General features: G+C 39.3%; 1 long non-coding RNA gene across 1 annotated transcript; it reads right to left on the reverse strand.

Moving 5' to 3' along the window:
* Window positions 1-672: 672 nt before the first annotated feature.
* Window positions 673-6,486, reverse strand: LOC119616792. Its single transcript, XR_005232833.1, has 2 exons — window positions 6,393-6,486; window positions 673-1,231 (listed from the first exon to the last, which is right to left on the reverse strand). It is a non-coding gene; the product is annotated as an uncharacterized LOC119616792 (long non-coding RNA).
* Window positions 6,487-10,527: the final 4,041 nt, after the last annotated feature.

The raw sequence follows: 10,527 nt of genomic DNA on the forward strand, positions 1-10,527 counted from the left end.
CAGTCCTGGCATCTACAACCTGCTGACCAGTAGCAGCCATCGCACTATTATTCTGAGGCAAAGGCTGTAATCCAAAAAAAAAAAGAAAAGTTAAATTTTAGCCGTAGGATCTGTGCTCATTAGAAAAATGTTAGATCACAGTTCACATGGAGCCTAAAATAGAAAGTGTGACTGAGTTTTTTAAGCTTTAAAGGGCAAACCAAAGGACAACCATCCCAGTGGCCTCTGACATTTACAGAGAACAAAACGAGCTCTCCTCTGAGTCATGGTTTTAATGACTTTATACACAAAGCAACACATAAATGCTTATTTATGACATAACTTTACATCTGACAGTGCTGTAAAGTTATGAAGGACTTTTGCTTCCAGATTCAGGTGTCATTGTTTGAAAACCTTTGTTTGTTTCCTTTGGCCAAGTATTCTAGGTGATACCTTGAAAACAAAAATGCTCATTTATTTTTGCTGTTTAATTGAATGTATTGTGTAGTAAACTATGCAGCATTTGTTTATTTGTGGCTTAAATTTGGTCATTGTCATCTTTTACATGCTCTCTATAATCATTTTTGTGTCAGAGAGCTTCAGCAGTGAAGTGGATCGGTCTTATTCTCTCACTAAGCAGCTTGTTTGGAGCTTTCAGGCGTATTTTTTCTGCTCTTCTGTTTTTGTTTTTTAACTTTTTTAGAATAATCTTTTACAGTATTTTATGTTGCTGTTGTTATTGCCCATATAAATCTAGTAGGTTTTTTTTGTCTTCAACTTCTTGCATGGTATAACTGAGGTGATATTTTATTCTTTTTAGCTGTTTTAATTAAAGGTTTTGTGCTTTTCTGATTGACTTTTTTTCAGTTTGTTTCATAAAAGTTGAACCACATGCAAACATCCCTACAAAACTCTACCACTTACACATCGAAACTAATTTTTGTGTCTCACTTCAAACGTGAGGCTATTTACATTTTCACGATGTACAATACTTTCATCTTTGACGCCTGAAGTTTTTTCCGCCCTGCTGTGTCAGAAGGCGCAGGCGCAGACCACAGCCACCACCACTATGTTGCCAATGGTTGCCAGCACAGCGATCCACAGCCAGATGGTGTCACTGGACACTTTCCCATCATCCTCAGCTTCTGAAGGTCGTGAATAGCTGGCGTTGAGGTTGGACGTGGACGTCTGCAAGGACGCATTGCCGTTGTACGGAGAATCCATGAAGGCCCCACTCACAGCTGGAAAAATGCTGCCCAAGAGAGGAAAGGAGGAAGACAGTGAGATGAATTCATGTTCAGTCTGATATTTTTTTTTAATTAAATATTCATTACCTGACCTTTTGTGCGTGTGTGTGCATGTGTTTGTCTGTTAGAAAAGTTAGAAAATACATATGTATGTCTACAACTAATAAAAATTTGGTAGTTTACCCAATTCAAGATGACAGCCACAGCTACTCGACCTTAGCAAACACAGAAATGGCTAAAACTCTGTTAATTTTACATATAACATATCTGTTTAGTCTCAAAGGACAAAAACTCAACTTTAGGTAAAAAGTAGAGTGGCTGGATATTAACATTTAGTGTTCAGGGGGCTACAAGGCAGCTGTGTCTGCTCCCAGGTCAGCTGTTCTCTACAGTGAAAGGATAGAGGACAAACATATCCAGGGGATTAATTCTCAGATAGATAAACAGTCTGTTGCATGCTTTACATACAGTATTTAAAAACTACAGGGACCATCAAACCAAAAATGATACAGAATATATTTCAAATGAGGCACTTTAAAAATCCCAACTTTCTGTCTCAGGTGTTCGTTCCCGAAAGAATGACTTCAACACACAAACACACGTACACGCACGGAGACGCAAATAAAGGGTCTACACAGGCTGCGATACAACTGGACGTTCACTGATGTTAAAGATTTGCAGCATTAGGCTGGACACCTGGAAGATTCAAATTCAAATTCATTTTAGGACGTTAAAGCTCTAATCGGTGAATACAGAAGTCCATCCCGTCATTCAAATTCTGTTATAGAGTTTATAGTGTGTGTTTGTTGGTTTGTCTTTCTGTTGGAAAAACATCCCATGAGCCACTGGGTGAATTTTAACGAAACGCTCAAAAAATTATTTATTGAACAGAAATCTACAACTGATTAAGTTTTGGAGTCCACCTGATTCAAGCTGGCCGCCACAGCTAATCAACCTCATTAAACACAAAGATAGCTATCGCTCTTTTAATTGTGCACATATTAGGATAAAATTCAGCGTGGTAGTAGCTGAAAGTCATCCCCAACACATACGCTGAGCGCTAACAGATCACACAAGCGCTTTGTTTAATATGTTGACGTGCAAAGCAGCGGCTGATACGCATTCCTTCGAGAAATGTTCGTTTCATTGGTTATTTAAAGGCGATTCTTCAGATTCAAACAAGATCAGGAGAGGTGGGCACTCGGGTTGAACAGGATAGAAATAAGCAAAGCATTCTCTTGTCCAACAATATGATCTTACATCAGCTTCTCTTTTACACCTGACTAACCTTTGCTACATATGGCTGATTCTGCTCCTGTTTTCTAATGCTGCTGCTGTCGGCTATACGTGGAGCATTACTCAGAAATCCTATATCTATATTTGTTTCTGTATTAGAAAGCTGCTGAACTGAAGTCCCTGCAGCCCTTCCAGCCCAGCTTCTATGATCCTAACTTCTATTAAAATACAGACATTCAGACAAGTGAAGAAAACAGGAACTCAGCAGGTTACGTAACCATGTGTTAGCTTTACAAAATAAAATACTTAGTTGTGGTTAGGAAATAAAACATCTAGTTAAGTTTAGAAAGTTTAATGTCAAATTCTTCAATTCTAAAATTCTTAAATTCTTAAGTTCAAATTCTAAAGTGACATTATGAGGTGATATATACATTGTATAAAGCACTGACAAAACCTGCTTTTCTCACAAAACAAAACTGTTGTGTCACCAGTACATAGGTGCATATAATGTGTCAGAAAACAATAACAAAATAGATTTTTTTTAAATGCAGATAATTTATGAAGAACGTAGACACCGTAAGCAAGAAAACATGAAACTGCAACAGTTATTTTTCCTAATGATTTATCTAATTCTATCTCATTTCTGCAACATATTTTATTTGATCTTGTTTTCTAAAATCTATTGAAATGAAAAACTGAGCATTTTATTTCTGACATGTAGAAAATAACTTCCACTAAGCCAAATCCTAACTCTGCAGGTTTCTCTGGGACAGCAGGTGAGATCAGACCACAGTGATCATAAACCAGCATTTCTTTTTCTCTTCCAGAGCCAGGATTTAAGCATCGTGTCCAGTTTGTCTCCAAATGTTCCTCTTTGTGCCCTCATCTACCTTATTGCTGCACCCAGACACCAGGTAGGACTTGAAGGCAAACTCTCCCTCAGGAAATCTTCATAAAAGTTAGAATTTCATAAACCTGTCATTTTTATCATCACTGAATATTTGAAGAGAAACTCACTGTTGGATTTTCAGTCCAAACTGTCATGTAGTACTTACTGCATAAAAGATTTATTTGGGGATTTGACATTTTCATGTAAAGGCTTAAAAAAAACTTATAAAAATTAATTAGAAGCTTTTATTAAAGGTGTAAAAAGGCTGTTTGAATCTTCTGGCCCAGGGATGGAAAGCACTGTAACTATTTTCATGTTTTGCTACTTTATGTTTCCGTTCCTCCTCATTTCAGATATATTCTACTTGCAACTCTATTAACACGTTCTTAATAATAAATGATGGCAATACTTCCTGGCTGACACGTAAACATGCTACATAGAATAATGTTGGAGTATTTTTGCCTTACACCCTTCATACAAAACAAGAGAAGAGAAGATTCAGCAGTTTATGCTCCGTTGCTGTCTTTAGTAAATCATGTTAAGGCAATTAATGGACAACAGTGACATGTTTGTAGTTTTTAGTTTCGAGTGAAAAAGTGCAAATTAACAAATATCATCCGAGGGAGGCAATAAACCGAACATCATCCACCTTTGCATCTTTCTTTCTTACAGATTCAGGAAGACAGTAAAGGTGATTGTAATAAAAAATGAAATAACCTTCCAGCAACATTTTATTATATCAGGACAATCTGATTTTCTGCAGGTTAAAGTCTGACGTTGTGGTGGCCTGATTTGACAGAATGGATGACTTATCAAGCTTGTGTAAAAATGCAACAGGCTGTTCAGTATTAATCTGAAGGTTTCCAACCTTTTTGTTTTTCTCACAAAAAAACTAAAAGCAGTGCGTTATCAAGGCAGCATTCAAAATGTCTAGACTGATCAGTTTTTGGTCAAAATGACCTCCACAATCAAATCTTACACCATCTTATATGCGTAGGGTTACTGTAAAATTTTAGATGTGTTGTTTTTAAATCAATAACAAAACTGGCTTCTGATATGTGCACACAGAATACCAAGCTAGGTTGCATAAAGAAGCTCCAGAAGAACTGCATTAAGTATAAATCTACTATTACAAAGCATTACTTCATATAAAGCAGATTGTGACACCAAAATTACAAAAAGCATGAGAACGAACCAGACTTACGTCTGTATAACCCAGCTAAGAGGATTCCAGACTCCTCATGCTGCATTAAATCCCACTGATGTACAGCAAGCATCATGATTATGATTATCCGTCATTACGCTTGAACAACTGTCTCAGTAAGAGATAACCGCAGTGAGTGTTTTCATATCTTTATTTAACCCTAAATGGGGCGTCTCTTGAGTTTCTATAACAAAAAAGTTATTCATCGTATTTCATTTCTGTCTCAGCTATTTTTAATTTTTATTTTGCTGACATCTGAGAATACAAGATTGTGGGGGGGAGTGTAAAGTTTTGAGCAAGATGATCTGATTTAGGAGCAAGGGGGAGATGATGACAAATGATTTCAGATTAATGGATGAACTTGAAACATCAAAGAAAGAAAAAAGCTTCAGGATTGCAAATAAACGGCCATCGGCCTCCAGATGTTTTCACAGCTGTTAAATTCCCACGGCATCCTACCTATTCATCCTGTTAGCAACTTTCATTTTTGTTGTTATTGAAATGGGTAAAAAATATAAAAGCCAAAGCTGAGCCATCCTCACACAGTATAAGTGGTGGGAACAGGAGCACTTAGACAAAAATTAAAACATGTTCATGTTCACCACTCTGAGTGTCAACATCGAGCAATCTGTTCGCTCAGACCTGCATCCGTTACGTAACTCACTGCCCTCTTTCACAGCGACCCCAGCTTCCCAGTTTCACCGGATCTCGTCACGCTGTATTCCTTTTGTTTAGAAAAAGTTCATGCTCGATTCTTAATTCTACGCCTTCAAAATAAAGGTCATTGTTTTCTGTGCACCTTTGATTCACGTGACTTAAAAAATGCGTGAGCGCAGTGAAAATCCTATTTATTCAGGAGACTGACTCAAACATATTTACTTATAATTCTAAACAACAAAACTCACTACCTAAAGGTGTTTCCTTTAATTGTGCACTGAATAGATACTTTTCAGTCCTTGTTTTAAGACCGACTATTACTGTGGATAACAATGCCAAGACGTCACTGAAAGAATTTATGTTTTTATCTTTAGTGCACCATTTAGTATATCACATTGCTCTAATAATGTCATTTTTTTGTGTATGTTCGTAAGTTTGGATGCACGTGACGTAGTAATTGAGAACAATCTATTATGCTCATGAATGTATCATCAATGAAATGATGACCGAAGTGATGAAACTCAGTATATTAATCAACCCAGAATGAGAGAGGAAAGGTGCCAGCCAAGGCAAGTCATGCAAAAAAAATACAGAACTGATCAAAAGTAAAGTGAACTAAGGTGAGTTTTCAAAAAACAAAAAGTAATCTACATTGAACAATTGCTTCAAAATAGATTTTATTCAGAAATATCTAAAAGTGGTGCCTTAAACCCCCTAAAAACAAGAGACTGGCTCTTCTTCAGCTAAACTTAAATCCCTTTCAAACATCACAACTTTACAAAAGTAATCATTGCATTGCAGAGTTGCAGCCACTGTAATTTAATTTTTAGTCCATTTGACTGCTGTTCAGCCATGTGCCAATAGGCTCTCTGTAGGTGGACTGAAAGTTAAAACCCAGGAGGAAGCTCTGACTAAACCCGTGTCTGAATTCAATTTTTATTCGAAGCACCAAGATATCAGGAACTTCAGTCTATTCATTCGTGTCATTTAAAGCTTCTGAATGTTTCTTTTTTCCCCACTGAAGCTCAGAAAAAGGACCTCTTAACCATGCAAAATAATTTCAGCTTAAAAGCATTTTTTTCCCTTTTCTTTTACATTCATTCCAGTTTAATTTCGAGAGCACAGTGCCTAATGAAACAGAGACAAAATTGGAAAACAGCAAGAAGAAAGAGACTTGTACCTTTTTCTGACTGTGTGTGAGGAAACGGATGAGTTGATGCTCTGCAGCGCGTCTCGTCCTGCAGCATCCGGAGCAGCGCTTCCTGGGAGTGAGAGGCTTAACTCCATCTGGGAGGCAGAGGGAGAAAGTGGGAGAATCCACAGAGAGGGAGAGACATCGCTCCTAGTTAGAGCCGGAGCGTGCTGGGTGAGATCATCTGTGTGTGTGTGTGTGTGTGTGTGTGTCCGTGGGTGTGACAGAACTCACTGTCAGGATGCTGCTGTGTTGATGAGGAATGGCGCAGAACACGCTCCACTAACTTCTATCTGTCATTTTGTAAAATCAGCCTTTTTACTGAACTTTTTTGGTTAGAGAAAATGACACCTAAAAGCTGATCTGTTCTTACTGAATTCTAAGCATGTTTTGTTTTCAAAACTCATTATTAGAAAGCAGAGATGATCAACAACAGTTGCTTCAGGACCTGTCTGAGCTGAGAGCCCCGGTTCAGATTATTTGGACCCGTCTGTTCCATTCGTTCTAATTTTTGCTCTTGTAAAAAGATGGCAATTAGCATGCTCTGTCGTATCACCATCCTCCGTGTAACTCAGCGTAACTGCCTGTGTGTACGTGTGCTTGTTCGTGTGTTAGTAAAATATCTCGTGAACCACCGGACAGGAGGTCCGATCGGCCCTACAGCCCACAGAGCTCATGCTGTCAAAGTTTTGCTAATTGAACAAGAATGTAAGCAGGTAAATATTGAATACAATGAAATGCAAATAAAACAATAGAATGTCAGCAAATATTAAATGAAAAAAAACAAGGAAATAAGTAAATATGTTTAATAAATAGGTAAAAGTTAGTTTGGTTTTGATGAACCATCAGCAGATATGTGCCCTCTTCTTCTTTTTACTTAAGTCTTTTAAATATAATGTAATTAGATATTGTTAAAAATGCTAATTAGCATACTTTTAATGTCACTGTGTAGTTTTTACATTCTGCTTTGTGCCGACCCTTCATGAAGATGATACCATGTACGCCACACCCCGGGCCCCACCTTGGTACGATTCTCTCAGACTGATGCACTAGAAGCTCAAGCCACAGAAGCAGAACATTACTGTCAAAGGCATCACGCCTGTAATGTGGTTGTTTCCACGGCCTTGTCACAGTCCTGGTCGTAGCCGAGACACGAGGCCAGCGTGGCCAGTTCTGCTTCGACTCCTCCATGACCAAGCCACACCGGCGTGTGTTGGCCCCACGTCATGGATACTCTGCCACTGCTGCCATCACACTCCATCTTGATATGCTGCCATATCAAGCTCGCTACATAGGCTTCGTGCATGCTCAAAAACCCATTCACAAACTATCCCGCTCTATCATATATAATGGGGAGCCCATTGTGTTTGCAGTACATGGGGTTGTTGTTTAATATGAAGGAAGCCTTACCTATACTAACGTCGGTGTAGCTGACAATAATGTTGCTGGTTTTTTACCTTTTTTTTTTTTCTTCTATAACAGCAAAACAGCTGAGATTTTCAGGAAACAATTTGCGCCACTGTTAAATAATTTGTAGGCTGCTGTTCCACTAAAACCCTGATTCCATAAGTGCTGCGCTGTGTGACAAAACTCCCATGAGAAGAAGTAAAATTCATCGCCTGTGCTTTCAAACTTCTTGATACGTGTGTATGGTGATAAAAAAGAAAAGAGGAAGTCAGAAGCAAATGAATTTCTAAACTGTTTTCTGACATCCACCCGTGTGAGCTCAACGCTGCTGCAGCTTCTCCTCTTAGATCCTGACTGAGTGGAGCCAAAACGATGCAAGACGTTGCTGCAGTGACAGCGACATGCTGAGGATGTTCGTCCTACGAGCCACGCGCTGTGCTCTCAATTGTCTTCGTGGGCCGGAGTTGCCACAGGTTTCGGCATCACCGACACGCGCGAGTCATAAGAACTTAGTCAAAGTCACAGTCCCGCAGACAACAGAGCGAGCACGTCTGGAGGAAACACACTGATACCAGGGTCATGTCTGACTCAGGCTCAGAGCTTGACTTTGATGGCATGAAGTGTTACTGCAACGCTCGCGTGGTGCCGCAGTTTATGTTATCCTTCTTCTGAACGCGCAGCAGCAGGATGCTTTGTGAAATCTCTTTCGGGGTCAAGGACAGACCCGTTTGGTTGTTTTAATGTGAACAAGCAGTGGCAGCTTGAAGGAGGAGTTCAGCGTTGGCTATAAGGGGCCTCAGCTGTCTGAAAAATGGCTTCGGACGTCACCTTTTGACCCTGAAGCCCTCGTCCGACCATCAATTGGAGACACCCGTGAGATCATTCCATCCAGCTTGGAAAGCCTTAAATTATGGATGAATTATTCAGTTTGATTCTGTAATTGGTCCCATTTCCGAAGGAGTTAATGTCGGCGTGTGATCGTGTTTGTTGTGGTCTTATGAAAGAGTCGTCGAGCACACTTGCATAAGACGAGGGTGAGCTGTCTGGTCACTCGCAGTGATGCTGTGAGTCACTACGAGTCACAGCATGCACACTGCTGAACGTGCTTCTTTTGTGAGACTGAATGATTTGTGGTGACATCAGAGAGTGGACGTGCAAATTTAAACACTGGGCAAAAGCATGATACGACTTTCTTCATCTGCATGTGAGACCTGCATGTGAGACCTGCAGGTATCGGCGAGTAGTTCAGTTAAAACGGGACCTCTTGAATGCACACGTGTTTTCATTTCACCTGTAGTCATTCAGGTATTCTCACAGAGAGATGGGCTCCCATTCTCAAGAGACTTTTAATGTTCTTGTGTGTTTCTTTACAGAAATGAATGGGACGAATTAGTTTGTGTGCATGAATGCAGATGCAAACGTGTGAACAATCCTGAAATATCTGTCAATAAATAACTTTTCCTCGTAGTCAGGTTTTAAGACTTTTCTTGTCAAAAGAACATCAGACATTAGTTGAAGTGTCTTGCTTATATGCAGCACAGCATCTTTAAAGCAGTGGTCTCCAACCCTGGTCCTCGAGAGTCACTATCCTGCATGTTTACCTTGTTTCCCTGCTCCAACACACTTGATTCAGAGGTTAAATCACCTCTTCATGTTCTGCAGAAGCCTGTTAATCACCCACTGATTTAAATCAGGTGTGTTGGAGCAGAGAAACAAGTAAAACATGCAGGATGGTGGCCCTCGAGGACCAGGACTGGAGACCACTGCTTTAAATTATAGGAGTTTTGGGCTCCTATAGAAAAAGGAATGAAAGTATTTGTCATTTCTTTGGTTTGCATAATTTTGTACAGATTGTACAATGCTGAGAGTCAACTCTAGCTCACCAGTTTAGAGTCCACACACCCCTTAAATTTCAAAATGCTTTCACCCAACAACTGAAACAGGGAAATTTCAGTGGCAACTAACTAACTGGTGCTCTTCTACCCCCGAGGCACAGCTCTAGTCAGTCTGGAGAGTCTTCAGGACATTTTGACATCAAATTTATTAATTTATTCCTTTTTCAAAAACATATTGACTGAGGTTGGCCATGGAACAGCATCAGATTTTTAATTTCATCTTCTTGTGAAAATGAGTTTGACGCCTTAATTATACACTTTGTACCTCTTTCGTTGAGACTGTTTCATCTCAAATGCATCTCAAACATTAGGGAAAATGTTAAAAATGAAATTCAGGACTGTGTGTATTGATACAAATGTTTAAGAAAAAACAACTGACTGTGAATTAGGTTGCTGTCAAACAGCACTTGGTTTTATGTCATTTGCATAATTCAGATGTGGTCCGATAATCTGAATTCATAAAATAAGGTTTAAAAGTTATTTTTTTCTGCAACAGTAAACTCTGTCTCCCTGCTGGAACCTCATGGCCCACCTTTGCCATCCTCAAAAATAAAATCTCTAGACTTTTCCTGTGAGCTCTAACCACAGCTCCATCTTAAAAATCTTGAAACATTTTGATATATTAAGGTACGTTACGTAGTTTCTCGCATCTATGAACACGTATACAAGCATACATGTGACTGTAGCGCTCGTAAGCCCATGGCCGCGTTTATTTCCTGTATGTATTTAAAGGATTATTCCATGTGGTTACGAGAAAGTGTGTGTGTGTGTGTGTGTGTGTGTGCCGAGGAAAGTAAAGGCTTAGAAAATTATATAACGTT

This window comes from Kryptolebias marmoratus, linkage group LG2 (assembly GCF_001649575.2).
Source record: "Kryptolebias marmoratus isolate JLee-2015 linkage group LG2, ASM164957v2, whole genome shotgun sequence".
NCBI classification, from domain to species: domain Eukaryota; kingdom Metazoa; phylum Chordata; class Actinopteri; order Cyprinodontiformes; family Rivulidae; genus Kryptolebias; species Kryptolebias marmoratus.